Below are 24,263 nucleotides of genomic sequence, written 5' to 3'. Positions count from 1 at the left end.
TTATCGGGCTTATTGATTTATCGAACTAAATCTCACTCATTGATAAATTAAAGAAATAAATATCAAATATATGTGCTTGTTATTATATTAGGATTAAGAGCATACACTTCCATAATAACTGAGGTCTTTGTTCCTTTATAAAGTCAGTATAAAAGAAACGACCTCTAATGGTCCTACTCAATACACTCTAAGTGTACTAGTGTAATTATATAGTTAAGATAAACTAATACCTAATTACACTACGACCTTCCAATAGTTTGTTCCTTTCCATTTTGGTCGTGAGCTATTGTTTATAATTTATAAGGTACTGATAACATGATCCTCTGTGTGTGACACCACACACAATGTTATCTACAATATAAATTAATTGAACAACTACATTTATCATAAATGTAGACATTTGACCAATGTGACTCTTATTTCTAGATAAATATTTATACCAAAAGCTAGACTTTTAGTATACATCCTAACAATAAGTATAAACTCAAATCATCTACCAAGGGGTCTAGCAAAATATCCAATGTCCTACACTATGGTATGGTAATATCATGCACATATATAAATATAATCATGAATAACAAACATAATTCTATAGCCATCAACAATAGATCAACATATAAGGACAAATGATAAGGTATCAAACTCAGAAGCAATATAGAACAAATTTAAGGTAAGCGAGTAACTACGATCTAATCAAAACGTGACAGTAAATCATCATGTACTATAATCAAAATTCTCAAGAAGACAAGCATGATCTACCCATCTCATTGTAGAATATCTGACCATATTCAAGTCAAAGTGCATGCCTCGAGCTTAAATCTTACATATATAGGATATGAAGTAAAACAAAGTACTCAAATAATCCTAGCAACCATAGACTATGTAGGTTAAATCATTTATTTTCCTTTTTTTTACAAATCATTTAATTGTCTTAAATGTGATAAACATCCTTATTTGATTGGTTCAAGACCTATCAATCAATTTGTTGAATTATGATTTATTCAAATTAGTATTTAACCAATTAATCAACTAATTCATTTATAAATCAGTAAATCAGTTTGATTAACTTGTTACTAACTTGTTACTAAATTAGTTGATTTCTAAAATTTTTATCTTGAACACTATAACCCAAGAGGGAAACCTGAACTCTAGGAGGAAAATCTTATTAACTCAAAGCCGTTATAATCCAACTCCTAAATCCTAAAATTTTGAACTCTAAATATATATAATATATCCTAAAATAAAATAAAAAAACTACTAAATGACTCCAGTCGCTTGGACGGTGTCACCAGTGGGCGCCTGGATCAATTCCAAGCGCCCTAACTCCAGTCCAGACCAGTCCGCAGCATATCAAATATATATATATATATATATATATATATATATATATAATTTTTCTTATAATTAAATCATTTAGGGTTTTGTCTTAAGGATTTACGAGTTAGATTATACTATTAAGCAAAAAGAATTAAGATGTCCACCGGGTATGTGGCGTGAGGTGTTCGGGATAACAAAACTCTATATAAGTGTCGATATCACGTGCATCGCACAATTTGAGATTATGCGCACGCAACATATTTGCTGTGTTTTTTTATTTTTTATTGTTTTAAAAACTTTGGGATAAAAAATTTTAAAAATTATGCACCCTAAATATTATACCCCAAACCTTAACCCTAAAAAAAATTACACACTCTAAATACTATACCCTAAATACTAAATCTTAAACTCTACACCTTATACCTAAACCTAAAACTAAAAAAAAATTAAATTACGCACCCAAAATACTATACCCTAATTCTTAAACTTTAAAAAAAACAAACAATTAATGTTAAACTCTAAACCCTATACCCTAAACCTAAAACTAAAAAAATTAATTAATTAAAACTACACACCCAAAATACTTTACCCTAAATCTTAAACTTAAAAAAACAAAAATATTAATGTTATATCTTATGCAATAAATCATAAACCCTAAACCCTATAAAAAATAAAAGAAAAATACTTGTTTAGCTTTAAAAAAATCAAAAAAAAAACCAGCTCATATGCTACGCACTATACAGTTATATATATATATATATATATATATATATATATATATATATATATATATATATTATTGGTGCAATATTCTCTAGGTCAAGGTTGACCTGATTGACTAAGCTTGAGAATGCTCAAACTTGAGTCTTGATGTTTGGATTTCAATGTTTGACAATACATTGATAATACATGGAGATTGCAGGAGCAATCGGTCATTTGGGGAGATTGTTGGTACAATTTTCTGTTGGTCAAGGTTGGCCAATTAGATGTGAAGAAGATTCAAGTAAGTGAAGACTGACTGGATACTTGACTGGAAAGTCCTGGTGAGTGAAGTCAGGCAGATAGAAAGTCCTGATGAGTGAAGGCAGGCAGATGGAAAATTCTGGTGAGTGGAGCTAGGTAGATAGAAAGTCCTGGTGAGTGAAGCCAGACAGAAGGAAAGTCCTGCTGAGTGAAACCAAGCAGATAGAAAGTCCTAGTGAGTGAAGCTAGGCAGAGGAGAAGTCCTGATGAGTGAAGCCAGGCAGTTGGAAAATCCTGGTGAGTGAGGCGAGGTGAAAGATCTAGTGAGTAAAGCTAGGCAGTATGAAAACCCTAGTGAGTGAAGCTAGGTGAAAGTCCTAGTGAGTAAAGCTAGACAGAAGGGAAGTCCTGGTGAGTGAACCTAGGCACGCGGAAATCTAAGTGGGTCAAGGTTGACCGGACACTCGGTATTGAGAAGTCCAAGTAGGTTAAAGGTTTGACCGAATAATTGACACAAGAAGAAAAGTCCAAGTGGGTCAAAGTGATTGACCGGACACTTGGTGAGGTAGTCCTAGCAAGTCAAGGATGACCAGACGCTAGGCATGATGTACCAACAGGTCATGGTTGACCGGATGTTGGTTTTAGGGGACTTTGGACTTGTTTGAGCAAGAAATCATGAGCTGGATCGATCAACCGATCGATTGGGTGAGCCCCCACAAAAATCTCCTTCCCAATCGATCATTGGATCGATTGGGAAGCTGATGACGTCACACAGAAAGCCTCCCAATCGATCAATGGATCGATTGGGAGCCTCCAATCGATCGATTGATCGATTGGAGTGCTGCAAAATCGCGGGACATAGTGAATCGATCGGGTCATCGATTCAAGTGAGTTTTAGAGAGCACAGAGACGCTCTGGATCGGTCGTCTGATCGATCCAAATCCTCCCCAATAAATTGGGAGCAATCCAATCGATTGGGATCCGACCGTTGGTGCTGGATAAAGCCATTGCAAGCGTTCTTCTTCGGACGACTTACATAGACAACACCCAATTCATCTTCGATCTTCACAGCGATCTCTCCACAGCTCATAGCCAGTTCTTGGAGGTTCTTGGAAACTAGTGTTGGTGCACTTCCAAGGTTCAAGATACAACAACAAGCAAGAAGAAAAACAAGCTAGGGTTTCTACCGTGTAAATCTTGTAAGGTTTATTGTTTTATCAGCTTGTAGTTTCTTCTTCATGTGTATCTTTGTGTGTGAGTCCTGTACATGCTACTCCGCCTTCGGTAGTTACCGTAGACTAGTGTTTTCATAGTGGAGAGTGTTGGACCGTTAGATTCGATAGAGGGGGGTGAATATCGATTCGAAAATATCGAGTATAAGCGCAGCGGAAAAGTAAAGTAGACACAGTGTTTTTTACTTCGTTCGGAGCCTGTGACGACTCCTACTCAAAGGCCCGTACTCCTTGAGTACTTTCGTTGGGCAATTCACTAGCAATTCGGATAATTACAATTTAAGTACAAAAAGATGCTAATGGAAAGAAAAACAAAGTTGTACCGACAGACAAGGAATTTAAAAGAGCGGGATCGTGTCGTCGGAGCTCTGTGATCGTCGTTGGAGCGTAGAGCAGCAGAGTGAGTAATCTCAGAGTTCTCAGATGTGAAAGATGATTCTGAAGCTCCTGCCTGGGGCTTCTTTTATATGTTGCTCCGGGCGCCTGGATTCCTTCCGGGCGCCTGGAATGTGACGTAGCTGCTCAAACCGAGATGTTCCACGTGGCGACGACTTGGCCTGGATATAATTTTCTTTCCGGGCGCCCGGACCACCTTGTTCCATAAAACTCCCTTTTCCTGCAAAACAAAGTTAGTCCGAGGCAACATATATCCTGCAATATAGATTGTTAGCACATTTATGAATTTGCACAAATAGTATGACTTAGATTCCGTCTTTCCGAGACCGGAATCTAGTCACGATCTCGACTTAGACATCCGAAATGGATCTAAGCCGGATCGACGCCTAATGTTCCCTTCCCGGGAACGCGTCCTCGCAGTCACTCCCCTCTAGTGACTTACCTCACTTACCTGCCAGACGTCCGGTCAGCCCTTCGACCCGTCTGGACTTCTCGCCAGCTATCCGGTCAGCCCGTCGACCTAGCTGGACTTCTTGCCAAGCGTCCGGTCAGCCCGTCGACCCGCTTGGACTTCTCGCCAGCTATCCGGTCAGCCCGTCGACCTAGCTGGACTTCGTGCCAGACATCCGGTCAGCCCGTCGACCTGTCTGGACTTATCCTGCACACTCGATCAGAGTGTTAGATAACGACGAACCTAACTTAACCTGATTTGTCATTCATCAAAATCTGAGTTAGATCGTTAGTGCTAACCGCACCAACAATCTCCCCCTTTTTGATGGAATGACAACCTGGTTAAGTTAGTGATAAATATATGCAAAAATCAAGCATGATTTTTGAGGTTTTTAAGGTTTTAAGTTAGTTTTTCAAGTTTGCTTTTAGTTGCTCTAACTTAACCACCTAACCCTTCCCCTTTGACATTCATCAAAAAAATAAGGAAGGGTAAACAATCATAGTGTAGAGTTACTGTAAAAGGTAATCAAAATAAAAAACAGCTAATTTTGAAAAAATATCTAAGTTTGGTTCAAAATTCAAAGATAAAAGTACAATTTTTTAACACTAAGTTAAAAATAGTCAAGTTGACTTGGGGGAGACAAGTTGAATTTTGAAAAGTATAATTTTAAAGTTAATCAAGTTTAACTTTTCAAGCGTGTAAAATGTTTCAAATCAGGTTTTTAAAATTTACTTTTCAAGTTTAAGTAATATTTACTTAAGGCTAATTTGATAACAGCTAAGTTTAGAAAGTTTAATTTTCAAGCATATGTTACAAAACTGAATAAGTTTAAATTTGCAATATTCAACTTTTAAAAACAGGTTTAAAAATTAGCTGGGATTAAACTTCCAAATTTTTCAAACACTTAGTTAAATTTAACTTTTTGAAAACTGGTGTTTTAAAAAAGTTAGTTTTAAAATAGATGTACAAAAGCATTTTTCAAATACACACAAAATTTTAATTAATTTCTCCCCCTGAACTTGATACTTAACATTAAACAGCTGTCTAACCAATTAGGTACTAACTAACTATCAGAAGATAGTAGCTTTCACTTGGTTAGTCAGATTAAGGTGATTACAAGCAGTCAGTGTTTGACTTGACTGATGATCTTAATCTGATTACTGTCTGATTTGTATTTAACGTCCAGACTTATGCTGATGCACTGAAATAAGCATCTTAAGTCCATACAGTTGGCCTATGCATCTCACCCCTTTCTATGTTTGTCAAACACAAGCAAGGTAATCCTAAGGTGTTGGTGAGATGCTCAAAAACTAGTCCTATGGGTACATGCTTTCTAAGGATTCAAAGCTAGTCTAAGGCCAAAACTATTTTTGAAAATCTAAAAATGGAAAGTTTTGAAAACAAACAATTTTAACTTATAATTTGAAAACAATTATTTTTGAAAATAAATTTGAGAAACCCTAGTCTATTAAGCACATCCCTAATTTTCGACGTAAGTTGCTAAATTCACTTTCAGGGAGTGGTTTTGTGAAAATGTCAGCTAAATTTGATTTGTACTCAATGTATTTGAGTTCAATATCACCTTTAGTAACATGATCCCTGATAAAGTGGTGCCTAATTTCAATATGTTTGGTTCTTGAATGATGCACAGGGTTCTTGGTTAAGTTAATTGAACTTATATTGTCAATTAATACTTTTACATTTGTGATATTTAAGTTGAAATCTTTTAGAGTATGCATCATCCATAATAATTGTGCAACACATTCGCCTATAGCTATATATTCTGACTCAGTTGTAGATAGAGCAACACAATGTTGCTTTCTACTAAACCAGCTGACAAGTGATGAACCTAATAATTGACATCCACCACTTGTACTTTTGTGGTCTAATTTACATCCAGCATAATCTGAGTCAGAATACCCTATTAGTTCAAAATTATTTGTCCTAGGATACCAAATTCCTACATTTGTTGTTCCCTTAAGGTATCTAAAAATTCTTTTGACTTGTGTCAGATGGGATTCCTTAGCACAAGTTTGGTATCTAGCACACATACTAACTGCAAATAAAATATCAGGTCGGCTTGCAATTAAGTATAGTAGGCTACCTATTGCACTCCTATAATATTTTAAGTCAACTGGTTTTCCACTTGGGTCATTGTCTAAGATTGTGTTTACTGCCATAGGTGTTTTTATTTCTTTTGTATTTTCCATTCCGAATTTTTTAAGTAAGTCTTTAGTGTATTTATATTGATAAATATAATTTCCTTCATTTGTTTGTTTGATTTGCAATCCTAAGAAATAAGTTAATTTTCCTACTAGGCTCATTTCAAATTCTTTTTCCATTAGATTAATAAATTCTTCTAAAAATTCTGAATTTGTTGAACCAAAAATTATATCATCTACGTATATTTGTGCAATAAATATGTCTGTATTTAATGATTTAACAAACAAGGTTGGGTCAATTTGACCTTGGTTGAATCCTTTAGATGTTAAGTACGATGTTAGCCTTTCATACCATGCCCTGGGTGCTTGTTTAAGTCCATATAACGCTTTCTTTAACTTAAAAACATAATCAGGGTGTTCTAGACTTTCAAACCCAGGAGGCTGACATACATAAACTTCTTCTTTAATTAGTCCATTAAGAAAGGCAGACTTAACATCCATTTGGTATAGTTTAAATCCCTTGTGGGCTGCATAACTTAGTAACATTCTAATGGATTCTAATCTAGCTACTGGGGCATAGGTTTCATCATAGTCAAGTCCTTCAACCTGACTAAACCCTTTGGCAACTAGCCTAGCTTTATTTCTAGTAATTTCCCCAGTTTCACTTAATTTGTTTCTGAATACCCATTTTGTTTCTATTATTTTCTTATTCTTAGGTGGTGGTACTAGGTCCCAAACTTCATTACGCTCAAATTGGGCTAGTTCTTCTTGCATAGCTATAATCTAGTCTGGGTCTAGTAGGGATTCATCCACAGTTTTGGGTTCAATTTTTGAAATTAGAGAAATTTGACTTAGGTTTCTAAAGCATGATCTGGTTTAAACTCTCAAGTCTGGGTCACCAATTATTTGATCAGTTGGATGGTTAGGATTTACTCTTATAGTTCTAATGGGTTCATTTTCTTGAGTGTGTTCATCTTCTTCATAGTCTAGGGATTGATTGGTTTCTTCAGAATTATTAATCTCAGTAGGTTGAAGTTGAGTTTGTCCTTGGGTTTCTTCAAATTTTACATTTGTGGTTTCCTCGATTTTTAGCGTAATTTTATTATATATTCTGTAACCCCTACTGTTTAGAGAATATCCTACAAAAATTCTATTTTCTACTTTAGAGGTGAATTTTCCTAAATGTTCTCTAGTATTTAGGATGAAGGCTGGACACCCAAATACTTTAAAATATTTTATGTTGGGTTGTTTGTTATAAAATATTTCAAAGAGTGTTTTATTATGTCTTTTATTTAATGTTGTTCTATTTTGCACATAGCAGACTGTGCTAACAGCTTCTGCCCAGAAATATTTAGGTAGGTTATATTCATTTAACATGGTTCTAGAGGCTTCTAGTAAGGTTCTATTTTTTCTTTCTATAATTCCATTTTGTTGGGGGGTTTTAGGACATGAAAATTCGTGATGGTAGCCATTTTCAAGATAGAATTTGTTAAAATTTGATTTTTAAATTCTCCCCCATTGTCACTCCTAATTCTTTTAATTTTAATATCTTTTTCGTTTTCAATTTGTTTGCAGAAGTTTATAAAGATTTCAAAAGTTTCATCTTTATGTTTTAAGAATTTTACCCAAGTAAATCTAGAATAATCATCTATAATTACTAAACAATATAAGTTTCCATTTATAGATTTGACTCCATGGGAGTCAAAAAGGTCTAAATGTAGAAGTTCTAATATTGAGTTAGTTTGTGGCTGATTTGTTTGTTTGTGAGTGGATTTAGTTTGTTTACCTTGTTGACAAGCATTACATATGGTTGAATCTAAGTTAGGTAATTTTGGTAAGCCTCTCACAAATCCATTTAGTTTACTTATATTTCTAAAGTTGGTGTGAGACATCCGCCTATGCCATAACCAAGTTTCTTCTTTTTGTGTTAAATAACACTTAATAGAAGAAGTGGTTAAGTTGATGGCATAGATGTTGTCTTTTCTAAAACCTTTTAGGCTTATGGTAGGATTATCTAGATGTTTGATTAAACACTCTGTGGATATAAATTTAACCTTATACCTAGTGTCACACAATTGACTTATACTCAAAAGATTATATTTAAAATTTTCAACAAGTAAAACATTTGTAATTATAAAGTCTATTTTTAATTCAATATTACCTATACCAATTACCTTGAGTTTGCCGTTGTTTCCAAAGGCAACTGTTCCTAAGCTTTTGTAAGTCAGTTGAGTGAACTTGGTGTGATCTCCAGTCATATGTTTGGAGCAACCACTGTCCAAAATCCACTTGGTTTCCTACAGTAAGTAGGATTTAAAGTTAGTCTTTTTATTTTTTGAGCAGACATTATTTAAGTTAAGTTGTTTTTTTTTTTAAATTTAAAGTGAGTTTTAAGTTTGAAATTAGAATTTTGAAATTACTTAATAAGTTTAAAATTAAAGTTTTGAAATTAATTTTTAAGTTTAAAGTTAAAGTTTTGAAATTAATTTTTAAGTTTAAAATTAAAATTTTGGAATTAATTTTTAAGTTTGAAATTAAAATTTTGAAATTAATTTTTAAGTTTGAAATTAAAATTTTGAAATTAATTTTTAAGTTTAAAATTAAAATTTTGAAATTAATTTTTAAATTTAAAATTAAAATTTTGAAATTAATTTTTAAGTTTAAAATTAAAATTTTGAAATTAATTTTTAAGTTTAAAATTAAAATTTTGAAATTAATTTTTAAGTTTAAAATTAAAATTAATTTTTAAGTTTAAAATTAAAATTTTGAAATTAAATTTTAAGTTTAAAATTAAAATTTTGAAATTAATTTTTAAGTTTAAAATTAAAATTTTGAAACCTTATTCATCTCACCCGATCTATATTATCAATCAGAGAATCCTATGATTTTGTGAGATGAAATTAGATTTTTACTTATGGAGTTTTGGTTTAACTTGTGTTAGATTCAGATTTAGCTTTGGTCTCCACAAATAGGCATTCTTCGGATAAACTTCTAAGCTTGGTGAGTCACATGGACGTCATTAGAAGTAACCAACCTTTCCAGGTTTTCTGAATAGTCCTATCCACGGAGCTTAGTACTAAATCTTGGTCTAACTGGTTAGAGTTCATTTAAGGGTAGCTTCGGTCAGTTCTACTTGGCCAAATGCCCCAGATCGAAACCATATCTTTCTAGACATGCGATGCCCAAGCTTCCCTAACGTACTATCATCCAAAAACTTCACCAGTACCATGATCCAAGTTAAACTTGGTATCTTTTAACTAATCCTAATTACCCTGCCGGGTTAGTTAATTTTGGAGGTGCTAGCTATTCTGGAGCCTCCCCCTGAATTATTGACCTTTTAATTTAAATTTTCGTTTTAGGTTTGTGTCTATTCCTTTTATAGTTATGGTTAACTTGGTGATAATTTTGTTGATTTTTAAAGTGTTTAAATTTTGATTTAGGTTTGTATTTTGGATTTTGGTTTGGTTTATTCGACTTTACATAATGAATTTTTTTCTTTAGGTATATAATATTGATTAAGTCCTATTTGCGTGGTTAAGCACGCTTTCGGAACCCAAGCTAGATTGGTTGATTTGTATTGGGTTATTAATGATTTGAAGGTTTTATTTGAATTCGACTTATATCCTAGTCCGGTTTTATTATAGCATGCTTTTTGATTATTTAGGATTAAGTCTAGATTTTTTGATCTTGTTGTGAATTTTTCTAACATTTCTTTTAAATTGTTAATCTCATTTTTTAATGATAAATTTTCCTCCTCAAGTGTTAGATCTTGAGTTGGATTTGTATTTTCTTTTTGTTCCTTGAGGTTTTGATTTTCCTCAAGAAGTGATTTGTTTTCATTTTCTAGTTTAATCAATTTACTATTTAAACAGGAAATAATTCTAAAAAAAATTTTGTTTAAATTAAAATCTACCTCATTCGGGCCTTCGGAAACGAGTACGGACTCGTGGCTTGTTTCGGGTTCAGACCCGTCTTCATCTTCCGACTCGTCTTCTGTTTCATCTTCGCGGGCCATCAGTGCGAGGTGGCTCTGATGTTTCTGCTCTTCTTCCTCCGATTCGTCCGAGGAGTCGTCCCACGTTGCTTTGAGGGCCTTCTTTTTGGTTGGCTTTGGTTTGTCGAGCTTCAGTTTCGGGCATTCGTTCTTGTAGTGTCCCTTTTTGTTGCAGCCGTAGCAAGTCACGTTCTTTTGTTCTGAGGGAGAACTGATCTTTTGAAGGTCCTTTTTGCTGAAGCTCCTTTTTCTCCTGGTGAACATTTTTCTTACCAAGTTCACCAGGTGTTCTTCGTCTTCGGAGTCTTGGTTGGAATCTTCTTCATATTCAGGTTTGCTCTTCTTTTCTTTGGAGGAACCTGCAAATAAGGCTATACCTTTCTCGGCTCCAGCATTAGTTTGTTCATGTAATTCTAATTCACAGAAGAGCTCGTCTAATTTTAATTTAGAAAGATTTTTAGAGATTTTGTAGGCATCTACGATTGATGCCCACAAACTATTACGTGTAAAAGCATTTAATGCGTACCTTATTAAGTCTCTATTTTCCATCTGGTGGCCTATCGCATGAAGCCCGTTGAGGATGTCCTTGATCCTCGCGTGGAGCTGATTCGTCGTTTCACCTTCCTGCATTTTGATATTAAAAATTTTATTTAAGAGCAGGTCTCGTTTGGTTACCTTGGCGTCGCTCGTTCCCTCGTGCAGCTCGATCAATTTGTCCCACAGCTCTTTAGCATTTTTGTGTGGACCGACTCTGTTTAGTTCTTCTCTTGTTAATCTGCACTGTAGAGTGTTGATTGCTTTATTTTCTGTTGACGCCTTCTTCTTCAAATCTGTTGTCTAGTCTTCAGGATCCAGTATATTCCCGGAGTTGTCAGCTGGAATTTTATAGGGTCTCATAACGTTCATCCACTGGTCGAAGTCTGTTTTGAGGTAGACCTCCATGTGCTTCTTCCAGTACGGAAAATCGTCCCCGTTGAAGAGTGGAGGTCGTACTGTACTGAATCCTTCTTGTTGGGACATCCTGTATACAAGTAAATAACCAAGAAAAATATCCCAAGACTTGGTCTTGGATTAGTAGTGCGGGAAGAGAAAATAGTAGAAAAATCTAGATTGATGTTGCACCAATTTAGATTTAATTGCAAAAAAAAATGTAAAAAAAATTATAAACCAGTTTGGAGTTAAGTGTAAAACTGAAGAAAGAAAGAAAAAAAATTTCACCCCCAGTCTGATTGGTGGTTGCACCAAATCAGAGCAGTACCTGCTCTGATATTACTTGTTGGACCGTTAGATTCGATAGAGGGGGGGCGAATATCGATTCGAAAATATCGAGTATAAGCGCAGCGGAAAAGTAAAGTAGACACAGTGTTTTTTACTTCGTTCGGAGCTTGTGACGACTCCTACTCGAAGGCCCGTACTCCTTGAGTACTTTCGTTGGGCAATTCACTAGCAATTCGGATAATTACAATTTAAGTACAAAAAGATGCTAATGGAAAGAAAAACAAAGCTGTACCGACAGACAAGGAATTTAAAAGAGCGGGATCGTGTCGTCGGAGCTCTGTGATCGTCGTTGGAGCGTAGAGCAGCAGAGTGAGTAATCTCAGAGTTCTCAGATGTGAAAGATGATTCTGAAGCTCCTGCCTGGGGGCTTCTTTTATATGTTGCTCCGGGCGCCTGGAATGTGACGTAGCTGCTCAAACCGAGATGCTCCACGTGGCGACGACTTGGCCTAGATATAATTTGCTTTCCGGGCGCCCGGACCACCTTGTTCCAGAAAACTCCCTTTTCCTGCAAAACAAAGTTAGTCCGAGGCAATATATATCCTGCAATATAGTTTGTTAGCACATTTATGAATTTACACAAATAGTATGACTTAGATTCCGTCTTTCCGAGACCGGAATCTAGTCACGATCTCGACTTAGACATCCGAAATGGATCTAAGCCGGATCGACGCCTAATGTTCCCTTCCCGGGAACGCGTCCTCGCAGTCACTCCCCTCTAGTGACTTACCTCACTTACCTGCCAGACGTCCGGTCAGCCCTTCGACCCGTCTGGACTTCTCGCCAGCTATCCGGTCAGCCCGTCGACCTAGCTGGACTTCTTGCCAAGCGTCCGGTCAGCCCGTCGACCCGCTTGGACTTCTCGCCAGCTATCCGGTCAGCCCGTCGACCTAGCTGGACTTCGTGCCAGACATCCGGTCAGCCCGTCGACCTGTCTGGACTTATCCTGCACACTCGATCAGAGTGTTAGATAACGACGAACCTAACTTAACCTGATTTGTCATTCATCAAAATCTGAGTTAGACCGTTAGTGCTAACCGCACCAACAGAGAGTGTGTGTCGTGTGTGGATCCTTGGATTAGTCACCTCTTCTTGAGGTGGATACCAAGTAAATCTTTTGTGTTAGCGTTGTATTTATGTTTTTTGTATTTTCCGCTACATATCATCACCAAAAAACAAGCGACGACAAGACGACGAGCACATGACGAGCTATTCCCCCCCCCCCCCCCCCTCCAGCTACATTTCGACCCTATCAAGTGGTATCAGAGCGAGGTCGCTCTTCACCGGAATCATCGTCGGAAGGGGCAACAAGGCTAGAGGGTGAAGAAGTTAGAGCAAAATCCATAAAGTTGAAGACTTTAACAAAAGCTCAACTTCAAATGGAATTTCGAGATGGACTCGGATTCGACACAAGGGTGCCTCCACCATTCACAATAACTAGCTTCGATTCTTGGAAATCAAGAATCAAAAATTTCTTGATGATGGAGATAGAGCAATGGTTTGCTTTAATGGAAGGTTTTCAAGCTCCAACAAATAGCAACGGCAAAATTCTCAAGAAGAGCAAGTGGAGCCAAGAGCAAGTCCAAAGATGCAAGGCGAATGACAAGGTAATCAAATTATTGGTTAGTTTATTGCCTAACATAATTCTATGCAAAATTGGAGAATTTGAAGATGCAAAAGAATTGTGGAGCAAATTGGCCAAGCTTCATGAAAAACCCTCCACTACACCAAACCAAGAGAAATTAAAAGAAGGCAACTCATTGGAGCAAGACCAAAAGAAGGAGGGCACCGAGGTTGAGAGATACTCAACATCGGAAGAAGAAGAAACTTCATCCTCAACGGAGTGCAATGAGAAGGGCAAGGAGGGAGCATATTCCTTATTTCATGTACAAGAGGATGAAGAAGAAGAAGACGCCTCCATCTCCGGAACAAGAAGGGATGAAGATGAAGAAGCTTCCACCTCCAAAAGTCAAGTCAAATCTATTGGAGGATCATCATTGTCAGATCAAGAGGAAGTCTCTTGATGTGCGTAGATTATATACACTTGTATGCATGCTTTGACACACATCTACTTATATTTCATTAGCATAATCTATGTTTATTGCACCCTATTTCATTGTAATATCATACTTTCATTATATTCTGTTCGGAGATCCACTTTTTGCTTGTTTTGATTGATAGGACGTGATTGAGAGCAAAAATGGAGCTTAAATGAAGTATAGAGCTTCCACAGTGTCACGGGCATGCAAAAACTAAGTTCTTACAGGTTCTGGCCATGTGGAGACCACATGGCCGTGTGAGGGCCATGTGGGGGGCGTGTTGAGGCTGTGTGAATGTCACACGGCCGTGTGAAAGTCGTGTGGAATTTTTAGCACTGCAAACTAAAAGTAAAATGACAATAACTTTGTGCTCGGTTGGATTTTTGGGTTGTTCTTTATACCAATTTGTAGATAACTTCAAGATTTACAACTTTAATGAAGACTTCAACCAGAGAAAACCCCATCTTGATGGTGTAAAAGACGCTGAAATGAAACATAGCCACTTAGAGCTATGCAAGGGTCATGCAAGGGGTGTGCAAGGGTCATGTAAGGGTCGTGCAAGGGGTGTGTGAGAACCACATGCCCATGACATGGCCATATCACATTTGTAGAGCCAAAGCAGTACATGGACGCATCCCAGACACGACCGTGCAAGCCTACCATAGCCAAAGCAGTACATGCCCGTGTAGATCTACACGGCCGTGCAACATTTCCAGAGGCCAAGAAAGCCCTGGCCATGTCCCAAACATGATCGTGCAGGAGTTCCAGAGCCGGAGGCAGTGCAAGCCGTGTAGATCTACACGGCCGTGCAAGGGGGCAGTGGCAGAGCATGCCACGGCCGTGTGAGCATTACACGGTCGTGTCACCTGGGCAGTAAAGGGAATGGACCAGGCTGTGTGAGCTTCACACGGCCGTGTCTTGGGGTCGTGTGACGCCCAAACCCCAGCTCTATATAAGGGTTTATTCCTCATTTGAAGGGGGATTCTCCCTTTTGGGAGAAAACAAGATTTGGGGCGTTCCTCCACCTTCTTGGAGGGATTTTCCGACAATCTAAGGGCGGATCTTCAACGAATCGACTCCGAGGAACGAGGATTGGATCCGAAGATGGTTCTTCATCATAGATAAGCTTTTCATCATTTATCTTCTTGGATTTAGGATCAAGATGCTTGTAATTTTCTTGCCTTTGGATTCCTCTTTTTGTTCTATGGATTATATCTCTTTGTTCTAGGATGGAGGGAGTATTTGTAATGTGAATTTGATGTAAACTCTTGTGGATTTGCTAATTCCCTATTTCTATGATTTTGCCCTGTTTGTATCTATTTGATCTTGTGTGGATTGTTGTGATTGAACTTAATTATCATACTTGATTGAATGTTTGGGTATCTTGTGGATCTTGTAAAGGTGATTCCTCACTCGATTATTTGAGGGACGTTCATGACAGGCAAGCCCGTGTAAGGACGTTTGAGGGATGATCTTGAGGGTGAAATAAGGGCATTCAAGGGGGTAGGATAGATTGAATGCATTAATCTTTCATATCTTGATGAGGTTGAGAAGTAATGAATTTCTATGTTGATTTTCTGAGGAACGCACGTGACAGGCAAGCCCGTGTAAGAACAACATAGGAATCATTCCTAATTGATCGCATTTAGGTATAGATTTCAATCCTAGGTCGTTTGCCTATTGCAAGAGAGAACCGACAACCTTCTACAAATGTTGGACAATTGAGGAATATGATTTGGTAGATCACCTACATTGGATAACATTACAAAGAAACCGAAACTCCTAGAACATCCTTAATCATAGCCCTTATTCTTGTTTCTATTCTTTTATCTATATTCTTTACTTTTCATAGTTGTACTAGTTTTCATAAATCAATTGATTAGTTGTTTAGCTAATTTGTGTTAAGATATCTTTAGTGCTTATACCAGTCCCTGTGGATACGATATTTTTCTTTATTACTGACGACGTATCCGTACACTTGCGGATAGTTAACAAGTTTTTGGCGCCGTTGCCGGGGACTGCGCTATAACATTAGAGATTATCAATTGAGTTAGACTAAACATAACTTTTCTTTTCTTTTCATTAGCATAGTTGTAACTAATCTTTAGAATTCTGTTTTCATCTTGCATATCTTTCTACTTCTTGACAATTTGTTTTGTTGCAATCCTAATTCTAATTCTAATTCTGCATTCTTGATTTCTAGCATTCTAGTCTAGCTTTTCTTTGTTTTTCTTTTGATCTAAATTTTTCTCTAATTTTCTTTTGTAAATATATCTTGCAATATGGTTCTTGTGTATGAGAAGATCAAACTTCCTAAAGGCATCAAGAATAATAATAACTTATAAATACATTAGTTGATTAGCATATGAATTATTCTAGACATTTTTCTTTTTTCTTTTGTCTTTTCTTTCTTGTTTTCATTATGCACTTTCTTTCTTGCAATTTAAATTCTGCATTTTCTTTCTTGCTTTTCATATTGCATTTTATTTCTTGTCTTTGATTTTTTTAATTTTTTTTTCTTCTAATAATTTTTTCTTGAATATCCATGAGCACTAACATGTCAAGAAAGCCCATGAGAAATTTTTCTACACCCTTTTCTATAAGATTTTTATCTCCCATTGTGCAACCTCAAATTGAAGTAGAAAGTTTTCAACTAGACCCAGAGTTAATTTTCATGATACAAGATCAAAAATTTGGAGGAGAAGTATCAAAAAGTCCTTATCTACATCTTGAAACATTTTTAGAGATTTGTGATATGGTGAAATGTGAATGAGTGTCAGCAGATGCAGTTCGATTGATGACATTTCCTTTCAGTATCAAGGATAAAGCAAGGACTTGGTTATATTCTCTTCATCCTCAAAGTATCACAAGTTGGGAGCAATTGGAGAATAAATTTATGAATCATTTTTTCCCTCCAAGCAGAACAGTGTATATGAGGAATAACATAACAAATTTTGCTCAGACATATGGAGAATCATTATTTGAAGCATGGGATAGATTCAAAAGTCTTCAAAGACAGTGCCCTCATTATGGTTTTGAAAAATGGTACATTCTGCACATATTCTATGGGGGAATTTCTTTCTTAGACAAGAGTTTATTAGATTCATCAGCTGGAGGATCTTTTATTCTTTTATGGACAAAAGTGTAGATGAAGCATATATGTTAATTGATCAAGTCACATTGAACCTCCATGAATGGTCGAACATAAGTTGGATGAAATTTCCCTCAAACATTCATGAAGTGCAAGCCATAAATGCTATAGAGCCTGTCAAACAAATTGTAACTCAACCATCTATGAGTCTTGAGAATCACAAGTCACAGAACGGGGAGTTCAAACATTTAGGGGCAAAGATTGAAAGTATTGTTTCAAAATGGTTTAAAGAAAATATCCCTCCTTCGCAGATAAGATCTAGTGAAAAGTGTGGCGATGTTGGGTTATTGATCACACCAACACTAGATAAGCAAGTTGGACCTCCTCCAAAAGATAAAAGGGGATTTGGGAAAAAGGAAGTTCAATCTTTCCCAGAACCTTCACTAAGGGTTCCTTTTCTACAAAGGTTAGTGGGGCTAAATGAAAATAAAGACTTCGGAAAATCCTGTGACACTGATATAGTTGAGTGCAGGTTTTTGAATGTATATGAAGATGAGGACTCTTCAGATGAGGATTTTATTGATAATGCAGTGGTAAATAAGTTTTTAGATCTGCCTTTAAATTTTATAGGGTGTTATAGTGACATTAAATTTTCAGATGATGAATGTGATGTGGTAGATCAATTTAAAATTGCAAGTGAAGTTATTGATCCTCTTGTTATTGATTCTCCTATTGAGGATATAGATGTTGATTTATTTTTTGATGTATGTGTTGATGATGATGATATGAAAGAATATGTAGGGAGCTGTGTTGTGGAAGCAGCATCTCAAGGATCACCACCTTTGTCCATAAAACACTTAGAGGTTGTAAGAATTGATCATATTGTGGAATAATGTGTTGGGACTTTTGCAGAGTTAGCAGAGTCTCAAGAATCATCATCATTGATATCATCAACACCTGAGCCAGAGTTAGAACCATCATTTGATTCATAGGAAGTCACATCTACATGTTTAGAAATTTCAGGTATCTCTCAGCAAAGTAAGGTTAGTATTTCTTGTGATCTTTTGGAAAATTTTATAGAGGTACCTATCATTGACTTTGTTGGATGTGATTCAATTTTTATTTCTTATTCTGCTTATCTTAATATGGTTATGACTCTATCTTATCTAATATGCTTGTGGGAGATTTGTATTTTCTTTGCATGCTCAGATTTCACTTGGGCTAATAATTGGAAGCTCACACTGAACCGTCTTCGACCACCTGAGAGAACTTCAAAGAAGATGAAGATGGAGAGAGCGATACTTCATTTTTTAACTCATATATTGAAAGCTCCCTCCATAATAAGAGCCCTTAGTAGGTGGGTTCTAAAATATCTTACTCCTCCAAGAGCGAGATTTCGATAAATCTAATGAGGTGGTCGAGCTAATGACCTTAAACAAGCGCTTCTTGGGAGGCAACCCAAGTTCTTCAATCTTGTTTTCATTCATGTTTTTAGTTTCTTTCTAGTTTCATTTCTTTCTTTATGATAAATTTGTATCCTCTATTTAATTTTTGTTGTCTATTTTCTTTTATGGGACTCAAAGATTAGGAGGAGTGCAACTACATGATGGAGAAGTTCATGACATGGGCATTTGGCACGCATCATTTGATAACTTCTCTTCCTTTTAATCTCCTCCATATTATTTTTAGTTTACATTGGGACAATGAAAAGTTTAAGTCTGGGGGATGCATTAGATGCATTTGGGTTAGTTTGCTCATTTTTTTTGCCTAATAAAATTTGCTAGTCGCATCATTCATCACATCATGTTTGTTTGTCCTTATTGCAAAATATTAGCACGTTTATTCTAGATTCCATGTGGTTTATTGGTTACTTATGGTGCTATTATGTTTAGTAACCTATCTTTTTCTATCTATGATAGCATGAAGTAAGCAATGTTTTTACTATAAGAGTTTAAGTATTGGCCTTGTTTAGGATCTCTATACACTATGCCTATATTTGATGGTTGATAACTCTAAAATAGTCATGATTCATAGAATTGGACTAGTACTTGTGCTTCTATGGTGACCTCTCAACTACATTTTGGTTACTGGATAAACTCAGATCATGTAAACTCATTTGAAAAAATCAATCCCAAGAAAAAAAAAATGAAAGTTTGTTCAAGTTTGATACTTTGAAAACATTCAAAGAGAAAAAATAAGGGATAAAAAATAGTTATCGTGAGTGGAAACTAGTAATTCACCCCTTTGAGACCGAGTTAGGTTATTGGGGAAATGAATGCTATGTTTCTCTTGATACTGAGTATTCCTTTGAGACCTTGTGTAGGCGATACATAGTATTTTTGTGGGAAACGAACCTTGCGTGTGGCAGATAAGTGCCTATTCAAGCTAAAATATTAGAGTTAGGGGTTGTGTTATAATATTCAAGCTAAAAAAATTTAATATTAAAAAATTTTAGATGCTCACGTGATATATATTTAGGCACCTAATAGTATTTTTTTTGTTTATTTTTTTTAGCTCCGCCAGAGTTTAGTGGTTGAGTTATTATTTTTAAGCTAAAAAAAAAATTAACACTAAAAAATTTTAGATGCTCACTGAATATATTATATATATTTAGGGTTTAAGATTTAAGGAAACATTGATTTAAAAAAAAAACTCTCCATCAACAAGAAAAAAACGATGAGGCACTTGGATCAATTCCAAGTGCCTTGAGTAGCTGTCGTGCACTGACACAGACAAAAAATTGCGCAAGATAAAAAAACACTCGTCCGCACAACACCTCAATTCTTTTTTTTTAAATCAACATTTCCTTAAATCTTAATCTTAAATACATATATTATACTCCGTGAGAATTTACAATTTTTTAGTTTTAATTTTTTTTTTTTTAGTTTGAACATTATAACTTAACCTCTAAACCTTAAAGATGTATTTGGTTGGAGGTTATTTTGATAACTTTGGTTATCCATTCAAGATTATCAATAAAAATCTTATTTGTCTTTGACGATTCCCGAGTAATAATCTATGCTTGACACGTCAGCAAAAGGAGCATTTAACCCGAAATCTAAAAGCCTCGGAAAGTGAGATTTTTCATCATTTTAGGGTTATCAAAGTTTTTTACTAAAAATATCCTCTGATATTTTTATTTTGGGATAATATACCCCTAAAATTTTTATAATATATATATATATATATATATATATATATATATATATATATATATACCCTAAAGTTAAATAATAATAATAATATTTAATTTTGTACTTAGTAATATAATAAAATATTAAACTATGTTATATATTAAAATCTTTATTACATTATAAGTTAACTAAATAACATTATATTATATTATATTTCTTATAACCTTATTATGTGATTATTAGATAATCACATATCCAAAGTTATATATGATGATTTGAATCAAATACACCTTAAAAATAAAATTTAATTAGCTTAATTCAGAGCTAAAAAAATAAACAAAAACTAATAATAATAAAAATACTATTAGACATCGTAAATATATAACTCCTGAGTACTTAATTTTTTTTTTATCTTAAACTCTTTAACCTTAATCTTTAAATTGTAAAAGTAAAATCTTAATTCCCGAGTAAAAATAAAAATAAAAATTCCACATTCGTAGCATATGCATTTAGGCTATATTTGGTAGGCAGGGATCCTCTGGTCCCGGATTTCTGGACCAATCTTGGTCCCTTGCTCATTCATTGGTTGGATGGGTTGAACCTCACCCGCCAGTCCACCCATCCAATAAATAAATAAGGCCTCTTCTGGTCCTGAAAATTCTGGACCAGAGGATCTGGTCTCACATTTGGTTGGGTGTAATATAATCGAGCTTGTAATGTAATCAAATTTGTAATGTAATCTTGATTACATTACTATGTTTAGTAATATAGTGTATGTAATATTTGATTACAAGGATGATTATATTCTTTTGTTTGATATACATTATTTTTTATAAGGAATGTAATTCATATTATTATAAAATGATAAAAATATCCTGCGACTTCTATTGACGACCGCTGCTCACCACTGTCGGAGCTTGCGGCCGTCGACGGCGACGACCGACGGTGGCGATGGGTGGGCGGCGACCGACGGGCAATCGGCGGGCGACGACTGACTAGGAGTATATTCGACATTTAAATTTTGGTTAAACAGTGACCTCGTAATATAATCGGATTATATTGTATTTGCTTTGTATAATCCAGATTACAAAATTTCACTATCTTTTATAAACGAGATTACATTACATTACAGATTTAAAGTTAAAATAAATAAAATAATCAACCTTGTAATTTAATCCTGATTATATTATAAGATAAATTATATTCTACCCTACGTAGCCTTAGTGTTATCTTATCCAAATCCCCGTACATTATGAGAACATCTACTCACTGAAAAATCGAAGTGTCTAGATCAAATTAAAAGATCTGACTCATTTGCGGACGTCTAGACATTCAACTCACTCAATTACATAACTCTTTATATCAAATAATTTTGAAAGTTATCTATCTAACTCTAACCTTAAAAAAAATTTTATCGATCATTGGCATAAATTCGAAAGTGCCAACAGTTCGTCATCAAGCCGTCAACGACTTAGATTTTTTTATTCTAAAGGAAAATACATTACAATGACCGTAATTGAAATTCGAATCAATCGTGAGTATTTAAAAAATTAATTGAGTGCATTCTAATTTTTATTTTAAAAAAAAAATTAATTAATTGAGTGCATTCTTCATTATGGCTTGAGGGCCCGATTAATGCCCCCAGAGTGTAACACAGACAATAAATATATGATATCTCTGACGTAATTGTCAGGGGTCGATTCTCAGGAACTGACGACCTGGAGTTTATCCCGCCGTACGCTTATGATCTGTATACCTGCATGAATCTTCCTCCATATTTATAGGATTGGTACTAGAGGGACCGCTAAAATAACGGATCTATTTTTTTTTTTTTTTAGGGCCTAGTTAATTTTTTATGCAAACCTTATCCATATACAATTGGCGGATCTTCCTACCCACGAGGATACATTTCTGTGTACATCTTGCAATGGGGCAGTCTCCCTTGACCAAAGAAGGTAACAATGTCAGCTCGAGCTGTTCGAGCACAACGATTAACCAAAATTAAATGATTCATTATTTTATTTGATTTAATTTTAAATTTATAATGTAATGTAATTTTGATTATAAAAATAATAAAATTTTATAATTTGGATTATAAAGTAAATATTATGTAATTGGATTATATTACGAGGTCATCGTTTAATCAAAATTTAAATGTCAAATATATCCCTAGTCCACCGTGGTTGTCGTCCACTGTCGTCGGTTGTCGTTGCCCACCGTCGTCGGCCCCGCATGTCGATCGCCGCCGGGGATCACTGTCGGTCGTCGGCGATCACCGCCGGCCGCCGACGACCTCCGGCTGCCGCCGACGACCTCCGCCGACCGCCGACCGCCGACGACCTCCGCCGGCCGTCGGCGACCTCCGCCGGCCGTGGCCACCGGTGACCTCCGTCGGCAGCCGATGACCTCCATCGGTCGTCGACGTAATCGTCGATACTGGTTGTCGGTGGCGGGTACCGACGGAGGAGGCCAACGACGATGACCGTTAGTTGTCGCAAGCTCCGACAGAGGTGCGACGACCATTGGTAAAGATCGTAGGATATTTTTATCATTTTATAATAATATGAATTACATTCTTTATAAAAAAAATAATTGACATCAAATAAAATAATATAATTATATTACTAAACGTAATTTAGTAAACATAGTAATATAATTAAGATTACATATATTATAAATTTAATTATATTATAAATAAAATTACATTAAACGTAGCTTTATGTCTCTTTGACCGAACTCCATTCCTCTTCCATATAAAGTAATTCAAGGAGATAGCACTTTAACCGTTCGGCAAACAAGATTTCAAGGAATCGACAAAAGTCAATAGCAATTCAACGCAATATCTTTCTAATATTTACAGATTTGTACGTGCATGCTAAACAAACTGCTCTGAAGAGAGAGCCGAAGCCGTATTTTTTAAATCTAGCGTTATCTTTCATTTCATTATAGCCTTCCTCAACTGTAGACGTGACCCGGGCTGGGTCCGGCCCAGATTCAGCCTGAGCCCATAACTGAGTCAACGGGTCAATTATCCGCTGACTCGGTTGCCGAACAGAATTGGAATTATGGCTCCACTAGATTAGAGACGACACAAAATTTCCCTTAAAATCAAGTTTAGATTCTTTATCCCAACGATCATGTGTCCCCGTATTTCCTCGTCGATCGGACAAATTAGATCATATCTTAAGGATACAATGTACATCACGAGAATATCATACATATCTTAAGAATATTATGATCATCCGATTAACAAAAAAATACAGGACACATGTGGCAACAAGGATTGGTGCATTCTATTTTCTAAGTAATCACAAAACGACTCTGAGGGGGAGATGCATTCTATTTTTCAGATATCAACAAAGTGACTCTGCGGGCCGGGCATTGAGTTATTGGCGTAACTTTCAATTCAACTTTATCAGCCGATACAAAAGATATGGTAAAATTTTGAGTTTTGAAGGGGGACTTCGTCTCCGTTCTATAATTATTCAACGAGAGGTGCTTTTCGCACCCTCATGACATGCCCCCTCCCAGCCCCATCTTTATTCTTCCATTTATACCCTTTCAATCTGACTTTTGTTCATTTTTTTTTTGTTTTGTTTTTTTTTAAGTTTTGTTTATTTTTTTTCTTGGTTTTGTTTTATCAATTTTTTTTTTAAAGATTAAAAGGGATAATTTAAAGGAATGAGAAACTCTATTATGTCAAAAGTTAGATAGGGTAGTTTAAAAGGACAATAGTGTTTTGATATATATCAAACATTGAAAGATGAGTAATTTAAGAGAGGTGTTTTTCGCACACCTTCTGACACATTCTTTTCTGGATCCTACCTTAAATTTTAATTTTATTTATGTTTATACCTTTTTATTGGTTTAGTTTTATTTTTTTTAACTAATTTTTTATATTTTTTTTATCAGTTTTATTTTTTTAATAATTCTTTTTAATTATATGTTTGTAATCTTTAGTTAAATTTTAGAATTTATTATTTGTAAAAATTTAAAAAATATAAAATATATAGATCAAAATAATATATATATATATATATATATATATATATATATATATATATATATATATATAAACTAATAAAAAAATATTTATAGCTTATAAATAATTTTTTTTTCAAATAAAAAAATGATAATCCCAATTAATCTTATTAACTATCCTTGGTAATCGACCTAGTGCCATGGAAGTTTTTTACTAGTTACCAGG

The 24,263-nt window shown here is 35.3% G+C and overlaps 1 non-coding gene and 1 pseudogene across 1 annotated transcript; both read right to left on the bottom strand.

Annotated features, from left to right (window-relative positions):
- LOC122026829 overlaps positions 1-24,263 on the bottom strand; it is a 71,118-nt pseudogene that overhangs the window by 31,384 nt on the left and 15,471 nt on the right.
- Positions 16,762-16,867, bottom strand: LOC122028469. Its single transcript, XR_006124837.1, has one exon. It is a non-coding gene; the product is annotated as a small nucleolar RNA R71 (small nucleolar RNA).

Source organism: Zingiber officinale, chromosome 10A, assembly GCF_018446385.1.
Source record: "Zingiber officinale cultivar Zhangliang chromosome 10A, Zo_v1.1, whole genome shotgun sequence".
NCBI lineage: Eukaryota > Viridiplantae > Streptophyta > Magnoliopsida > Zingiberales > Zingiberaceae > Zingiber > Zingiber officinale.
This window is presented reverse-complemented; position numbering and strand designations above follow the sequence as displayed.